Here is a 9,218-nt window from a genome sequence, read left to right on the forward strand (position 1 = left end):
GGTTCACCCAGTTCTGTGTCCGTGGCATTTATGTATCCGGTAGTAATACTGGAAAACAAAATGCTAAGGGTCACGGCCAAGACTCATAAAGTAGCTGTGTTCAAGAATCAACATACTAAACTAAGAGAATCAATAACAGTATCTGAATTTTGAGTTCCTATGGATGCCAATCATTCTGAACTTAAAGGATAAAGTAAGATGCCAAAACTGTTCAGAAGCAAAAAGCTACTAGTCCCGCTCATCTAATTGGAACTAAGCTTCATTGATGTTTTGAAATTTATTGTATTTTCTCTTCTTTTTATCCTATTTTGTTTTTAGTTGCTTGGGGACAAGCAACAATTTAAGTTTAATGTTATGATGAGTGGATAATTTATACGCTTTTTGGCATTGTTTTTACATAGTATTTAGTATGTTTTAGTTACTTTTTATTATATTTTTATTAGTTTCTATGCAAAAATCACATTTCTGGACTTTACAATGAGTTTGTATATTTTTCTGTAATTTCAGGTATTTTCTAACTGAAGTTTAGGGACCTGAGCAAAAATCTTATTCAAAGGCTGAGAAAGGACTGCAGATGCTGTTGGATTCTGACCTCCCTGAACTCAAATGCGTTTTTCTGGAGCTACAGAAGTCCAATTAGTGCGTTTTCAATTGGGCTGGAAAGCTAACATCATGGGCTTTCCAGAAATGTATAATAGTCCATAGTTTTTCCGAGATTTGATGGCCTAAACTGGCATTAAAACGCCCACCAGAGACCCTTTCCTAGTGTTAAATGCCCAAACTGGCATCCAAGTTGGCGTTTAACCCCAGAAAAAGCCTATGCACGTGTAAAGCTCAATGCTCAGCCCAAGTACACACCAAGTGGGCCCTGGAAGTGGATTTCTGCACTATCTACACTTTGTTACTTATTTTCAGTAATCCTTAGTAACTAGTTTAGTATAAATAGCACTTTTTACTATTGTATTTCATCCCTTTTTTGGAGCTTATGCCATTTTTCATATTTGGAAGGCTGCCCATTCAGCCATGCCTAGACCTTTTTCTCTTATGTATTTTCCAACGGTGGAGTTTCTACACCTCATAGATTAATGTGCGGAGCTCTACTGTTCTTCATGAATTAATGCAAGTACTATTGTTTCTCTTTCAATTCATGTTTACTTCTTCTCCAAGATGTACTCTCGTACTTAATTCAGTTAAGTTAGAATGAAGGGGTGACCCGGGACAATCACCCACTATCTTCGTTACTCGCTTAGCCAAGATCCGCGTGCCTGACAACCACAAGCGGTCTACATGATGTTCAACGTTGTCATTGGACGACAGCCGGATTATAGTCTCTTAGGTCTCTGATCCACGGATTTGACTAGCCTCTCCTGACAACAGAGCATTTGAATCCATGAGATTAGAACCTTCGTGGTATAGGCTAGAACCAATTGGCAGCATTCTTAAGATCCGAAAAGTCTAAACCTTGTTTGTGGTATTCCGAGTAGGATCTAGGACGGGATGACTGTGACGAGCTTCAAACTCACGAATGTTGGATGCAGTGACAGTGCAAAAAAGGATAGAGAGATCCTATTCTGACACAAGTAAGAACTGACAGATGATTAGCCGTGCGGTAGCTGTACCTGGTATTTTTCATCCGAGACAAGAATTTTGACAGTTGATTAGCCATACAGAAATTGTAGCTAGACCATTTTCACTGAAAGGATGGATGGTAGCCATTGACAACGGTGATCCACCAACATACAGCTTGCCATGGAAGGGAGCACGCATGATTTGATTAAGATAATAGGAAAGCAGAGGTTCAGAAGCAACAAAGCATCTCCAAACGCTTATCTGAAATTCCCACCAATGAATTACATAAGTATCTTTATTTTAATTTGTGTTTTATTTATCTTTCAATTATCAAAACTCATAACCAATTGAATCTGCCTTACTAAGGTTTACAAGATGACCATAGCTTGCTTCAAGCCGAAAATCTCTGTGGGATCGACCCTTACTCGCGTAAGGTTTTATTACTTGGACGACCCAGTGCACTTGTTGGTTAGTTGTACCAGAGTTGTGAAAAGTGTGATCACAATTCTGTGCACCAGTTTGATTCTGAGTGTTGGAGTTCTAGGAATGCCTCAAGCTTTCCTGGGACCTTATATATTATCTATGTGGCACCTTACCATACTAAGAATGCCTGGTTCTCATTCCTTACGTATATTGTTATTTTTCAGATGCAGGTCGAGAAGCACATCGTTGAGCATCTAGAGATTCTCTGTGCAAATGAAGATTTCATTTTGGGATGTGATATTTTGTGATTAGGCTATCTATATATGTAGTTGTATTCTCCGCCCTGTATATATTGTATTTTGTCTCTCCTATAGGTTGACTTGGAGAAATAGGTGTATTTATCATGTCTTTTGGGCTATTTTTGGGTTGTATATATATGTATATGTATACTCTAGCTGGTCTTACCTTCGCAATTTGAGTCCGAATCTTGATATCTGTATCTTTTGGAATTCTGTTCTATATATATGTTGAGTTTGAAGAACTAAAACATATTAAGATGATGACTAAATATTATTGGGTTATTAGACAATTGTTTGTGTGATTTGTTTTGTTTAGTGTGCAAAAAAATTATTTATTCACATTTGACCCAAGAAGCATCAACTCCGGCCCAATATCAAGTTCAACATGAACAAAGCATTCATTCCAACGCTCTTGATCCAAAGATTGAATGGCTGAACCATAAGAAAGAAATGAAGAAAACAGATTAGCCTATATCCAAACACAAGTCCAAATCGTGGTCCATATCCAAAATCACTCACTTAAACTTGAATTTTATTTCATTTGAATCCATTCTTTTCACATCCACCAAAACTAAAACTCTTTCTTCTCTCTCTTTTTTTTCTTTCACATCACATCATGTGAACTCTCTGAAACAAGAAGAAAGGAAAAGGAAATCCTAAAGCTAGGCCAAATTGAAGAACAAAAAGGAGGTTTCCATTTTCAAGCAACGAAGAAGAGATCGAAGAGGAGATCAAAGAGGCTAGGGCTAAAGGCAATATCAAATTGGAAGAGTAAATCATAAAAAGCATTTCCACATTTGTCTTTCATCAAGAAGCGCTGAAGAAATCATCTGGGTCACAAGCATAGAAGTGGAAAACTGAAGTAATAAAAAATGATGATGCTTGCGGTCGATCAACGCTCAAGAATCTGACTTGGAGACAAAGCAAAAATACACGGTTCAGATTTAAGAGGCAAGATGAAAAAGGTTGAAAGATAAAATTAAAGGTATGGTTGCATGTCTAATTCGGTCACTGCTGCTACCTTCTCTCTTCTCTATAAACGTCACTACTACATCTAATTTTGGAGAAGAAGTCAAACAAGGTGCTGAAGCAAGTTTCAAGCCTAGGAAGCTTTATTCCTCTATTAAAGGGATGAACTGCCAAGGATTGGAGCAAGGAGTAAGAGAACAAACATTTAGGTTCCCATAGCTCGCTGAACTATTTATTCTTCTCCTTTATGGTTTTCATTGAGTATTTCTTTTTCTCAATTTAGTCTTTCTATGTTTCAGTGGTAAAAGGCAAATTGGTAAGTGATGAGTGGATAATTTATACGCTTTTTGGCATTGTTTTTAGTATGTTTTAGTTAGTTTTTATTATGTTTTTATTAGTTTTTAGTTAAAATTTACTTTTCTAGACTTTACTATGAGTTTGTGTGTTTTTCTGTGATTTCAGGTATTTTCTGGCTGAAATTGAGGGACTTGAGCAAAAATCTGATTCAGAGGCTGAAAAGGACTGCAGATGCTGTTGGATTCTGACCTCCCTGCACTCGATGTGAATTTTCTGGAGCTATAGAAGCCCAATTGGCGCACTCTTAACTGCGTTGGAAATTAGACATCAGTGGCTTTCCAGCAATGTATAATAGTCCATACTTTGCCCGAGATTTGATGGCCCAAACCGGCGTTCCAAATCAGCTCAAAACTGCCCGACGTTTAACGCCGGAACTGGCACAAGAATGGGAGTTAAACGCCCAAACTGGCACAAAAGCTGGCGTTTAACTCCAAGAAAAGTCTCTACACATAGAAGCTTCAATGCTCAGCCCAAGCACACACCAAGTGGGCCCGGAAGTGGATTTTTATGTCATTTACTCATCTTTGTAAACCCTAAGCTACTAGTTCTCTACATATAGGACCTTTTGCTATTGTATTTTCATCTAGGTTCTTCTGGTTCCCTCTCTGGGGCCGAAGTCAATGATCACATTATCACATATGTATTTTCAATGGTGGAGTTTCTACACACCATAGATTAAGGTGTGGAGCTCTGCTGTACCTCGAGTATTAATGCAATTACTATTGCTCTTCTATTCAATTCAGCTTATTCTTGTTCTAAGATATTCATTCGCACCCAAGAACATGATGAATGTGATGATTATGTGATGCTCATCATCATTCTCACTTATGAACGCGTGTCTGACAACCACTTCCGTTCTACAAGCAAACAAGGCTTAAATGTCTATCTCTTGGATTCCTTAATCAGAATCTTCGTGGTATAAGCTAGAATTGATGGCGGCATTCAAGAGAATCCCGAAGGTCTAAACCTTGTCTGTGGTATTCTGAGTAGGATTCAATGATTGAATGACTGTGACGAGCTTCAAACTCCTGAAGGCTAGGCGTTAGTGACAGACGCAAAAGAATAACTGGATTCTATTCCAACCTGATTGAGAACCAACAGATGATTAGCCATGCTGTGACAGAGCACGTTGAACATTTTCACTGAGAGGACGGGACTGTAGCCACTGACAACGGTGATGCCCAACATACAGCTTGCCATGGAAAGGAGTAAGAAGGATTGGATGAAGACAGTAGGAAACCAGAGAGACAGAAGGGACAAAGCATCTCCATACGCTTATCTGAAATTCTCACCAATGAATTACATAAGTATCTCTATCTTTATTCTATGCTTTATTCATAAATCACCCATAACCATTTGAATCTGCCTGACTGAGATTTACAAGATGACCATAGCTTGCTTCATACCAACAATTTCCGTGGGATCGACCCTTACTCGCGTAAGGTTTATTACTTGGACGACTCAGTGCACTTGCTGGTTAGTTGTGCGAAGTTGTGAAATTATATTTAGACCATGGTATTGAGCAGCAAGTTTTTTTTGGCGCCGTTGCCGGGGATTGTTTGAGTTTGGACAACTGACGGTTCATCTTGTTGCTTAGATTAGGTATTTTTCTTCAGAGTTCTTAAGAATGAATTCTAGTGTTTCAATGTGATGTTCTTATCATCACCAAAGCTGATTGATTCTCATCAATTTAGCTCTTGAATGCAATGTCCTGCTGAAGCTTGGCTAGCCATGTCTAATTTCTTTAGACTAAAGCTTTAGACTAACATTGCATGATTCCTGGAATTCTCATTAAGAATTTTGATATCTTTATTTTTCTTTTCCACTCAATTTTCGAAAAAACCAAAAAAAAATTACAAAATCATAAAAACCAAAAATATTTTTGTTTCTTGTTGAGTCTAGTGTCTCATTTTAAGTTTGGTGTCAATTGCATGTTTCTTTTCTTCTTGTATTTTTCGAATTCATTCATGTGTCTTCATTGATCTTCAAGTTGTTCTTGATGATTTTCTTGCTCTGATCTTTAAATTCTCTTGTCTTGAGTATTTTGTTGTTTCTCATACGCATTCTCATTTTGTTAGTGTCAGTAGTACACAAACTTCTAAGTTTGGTGTCTTGCATGCATTGTTTATTTGTCATAGTTTCATTTTGATTATTCCTCATTATTAAAAATCCAAAAAAATTTTAAATTGTGTCTTTCAAGTCAATAATACAGAGAATTGAAGATTCAGAACATTCAGCAGAGGAATTACACAGAAAAAGCTGGGCGTTCAAAACGCCCAGTGAGGAAGGAAAACTGGCGTTTAAACGCCAGCCAGGGTGCCTGGCTGGGCGTTTAACGCCCAAAAGGGTAGTGTTTTGGGCGTTAAACGCCAGAATGGATACCATTCTAGGCGTTTAACGCCAGGATGGCTACCATTCTAGGCGTTTAACGCCAGGATGGCACAAGAGGGAAGATTTTGTTTTCAATTCAAATTTTTTCAAGTTTTCAAAATTTTTCAAAATCAAATCTTTTTCAAATCAAATCTTTTCAATCATATATTTTCAAAATCAATTTCTCTCTTTTTCAAAGATACTTGCTAACAATTAATGATTTAATTCAACATTTCAAGTATGTTGCCTTTTCTGTTGAGAAAGGTTTAATGTTTGAATCATATCTTTTCTTGTTAGCCAAGTCATTAATTTTCAAAATCAAATCTTTTTAAATTGTTTTTCAAATCATATCTTCTCAATCATATCTTTTTGAAACCAGAATTTTTCAATCATATCTTTTTGATTTCTACTTTCAAAAATTTTTTTCAAAAATCACTTTATTTCTTTTCCAACTTTAGTTTTCGAAAATCAATTACCATTTTTCAAAATGTTTTTAAAAATCTTTTTAATTTATTTTCGAAAATTTCTTCCCCTCTTCTCACATCCTTCTATTTATGGACTAACACTCCTCCTTAATGCACAATTCGAACTCCATCTTTCTTGATAAGTTCGATTTCTTCTACCTCTTCCTTCTATTTTTTCTTTTCCTCTGACACCTCAAGGAATCTCTATACTGTGACATAGAGGATTCCATATTTTCTTGTTCTCTTCTCTTTCATATGAGCAGGAGCAAAGACAAAAGCATTCTTGTTGAGGCTGACCCTAAACCTGAAAGGACCTTGAAGCGAAAGCTAAGAGAAGCTAAGGCACAACTCTCTGTAGAGGACCTAATAGAAATCTTCAAGGAAGAAGAACCCATGGCAGCCGAAAACAACAACAATGCCAACAATGCAAGGAAGGTGCTGGGTGACTTTACTGCACCTACTCCCGACTTCTACGGGAGAAGCATCTCTATCCCTGCCATTGGAGCAAACAACTTTGAGCTTAAGCCTCAATTAGTTTCTCTAATGCAACAGAATTGCAAGTTCCATGGACTTCTATTGGAAGATCCTCATCAGTTTTTAGCTGAATTCTTGCAAATATGTGACACTGTCAAGACTAACGGGGTTGACCCTGAGGTCTACAGACTTATGCTATTCCCTTTTGCTGTAAGAGACAGAGCTAGGATATGGTTGGACTCACAACCTAAAGAAAGCCTGAACTCTTGGGAAAAGCTAGTCAATGCCTTCTTGGAAAAGTTTTTTCCACCTCAAAAATTGAGTAAGCTTAGAGTGGAAGTCCAAACCTTCAGACAGAAGGAAGGTGAATCCCTCTATGAAGCTTGGGAAAGATACAAACAATTGATCAAAAAGTGTCCCTCTGACATGCTTTCTGAATGGAGCATCATAGGTATTTTCTATGATGGTCTGTCTGAACTGTCCAAGATGTCATTGGACAGCTCTGCTGGAGGATCTCTTCATCTGAAGAAGACGCCTGCAGAAGCTCAAGAACTCATTGAAATGATTGTAAATAACCAATTCATGTACACTTCTGAAAGGAATCCTGTGAACAATGGGACGAATCAGAAGAAAGGAGTTCTTGAGATTGATACTCTGAATGTCATACTGGCTCAGAACAAAATATTGACTCAGCAAGTCAATATGATTTCTCAAAGTCTGTCTGGAATGCAAGCTGCACCAGGCAGTACTAAGGATGCTTCATCTGAAGAAGAAGCTTATGATCCTGAGAACCCTTCAATAGAAGAGGTGAATTACATGGGAGAACCCTATGGAAACACCTATAATCCTTCATGGAGAAATCATCCAAATCTCTCATGGAAGGATCAACAGAGACCTCAACAAGGTTTCAACAACAATAATGGTGGAAGAAACAGGTTTAGCAATGGCAAGCCTTTTCCATCATCTTCTCAACAATAGACAGAGAATTCTAAGCAGAGCCAATCTGACTTAGCAACCATGGTCTCTGATCTAATCAAAACCACTCAAAGTTTCATGACTAAAACAAGGTCCTTCATTAGAAACTTGGAGGCACAAGTGAGACAGCTGAGCAAGAAAATTACTGAACTCCCTCCTAGTACTCTTCCAAGCAATACAGAAGAGAATCCAAAAGGAGAATGCAAAGCCATTAACATGACCCACATGGCCGAATTTGGAGAGGAGGAAGAGGCAATGACCGCCACTGAGGAAGACCTCAATGGACGTCCACTGGCCTCCAATGAGTTCCCTAATGAGGAACCATGGGAATCTGAGACTCACACTGAGACCATAGAGATTCCATTGGAATTACTTCTGCCATTCATGAGCTCTGATGAGTATTCTTCCTCTGAAGAGGATGAAGATGTCACTGAAGAGCAAGTTGCTACATACCTTGGAGCAATCATGAAGCTAAATGACAAGTTATTTGGTAATGAGACTTGGGAGAACGAACCTCCTTTGCTCACCAAAGAACTGGATGACTTGACTAGGCAAAGATTACCTCAAAAGAGACAGGATCCTGGGAAATTTTCAGTACCTTGTACCATAGGCACCATGACCTTTAAGAAGGCTCTGTGTGACCTAGGGTCAAGTATAAACCTCACGCCTCTCTCTATAATGGAGAAGCTAGGGATCTTTGAGGTGCAAGCTGCAAGAATCTCACTAGAGATGGCAGATAATTCAAGAAAACAAGCTTATGGACTTGTAGAGGATGTTTTGGTGAAAGTTGAAGACCATTACATCCCTGCTGATTTCATAGTCCTATAGTCTGGGAAGTGCATGGATGAATCCATCATCCTTGGCAGACCCTTCCTAGCCACAGCAAAGGCTGTGATTGATGTTGACAGAGGAGAATTGATCATTCAAGTGAATGAAGAATCCTTTGTGTTTAAGGCTCAAGGATATCCCTCTGTTACCATGGAGAGGAAGCATGAAGAGCTTCTCTCAAAACAGAGTCAAACAGAGCCCCCACAGTCAAACTCTAAGTTTGGTGTTGGGAGGCCACAACCAACTTCTAAGTTTGGTGTTGAACCCCCACAACCAACTTCTAAGTTTGGTGTTGATCCCCCACATTCAAACTCTAAGTTTGGTGTTGGGAAGTTCCAACATTGCTCTGAACATCTATGAGGCTCTATGAGGGCCCACTGTCAAGCTACTGACATTAAAGAGGCGCTTGTTGGGAGGCAACCCAATGTTATATTTATCTATTTTCATTTGTTATTTTATGTTTTCTGTAGGTTGATGATCATGGAAAGTC

General features: G+C 38.4%; 1 non-coding gene across 1 annotated transcript; it reads right to left on the bottom strand.

Annotated features, from left to right (window-relative positions):
- Positions 1 to 7,249: 7,249 nt before the first annotated feature.
- LOC130971638 (small nucleolar RNA R71) lies at positions 7,250 to 7,357 on the bottom strand. The gene has a single exon (XR_009082849.1). It is a non-coding gene; the product is annotated as a small nucleolar RNA R71 (small nucleolar RNA).
- Positions 7,358 to 9,218: the final 1,861 nt, after the last annotated feature.

The sequence above is a fragment of the Arachis stenosperma genome, chromosome 3 (assembly GCF_014773155.1).
Source record: "Arachis stenosperma cultivar V10309 chromosome 3, arast.V10309.gnm1.PFL2, whole genome shotgun sequence".
NCBI lineage: Eukaryota > Viridiplantae > Streptophyta > Magnoliopsida > Fabales > Fabaceae > Arachis > Arachis stenosperma.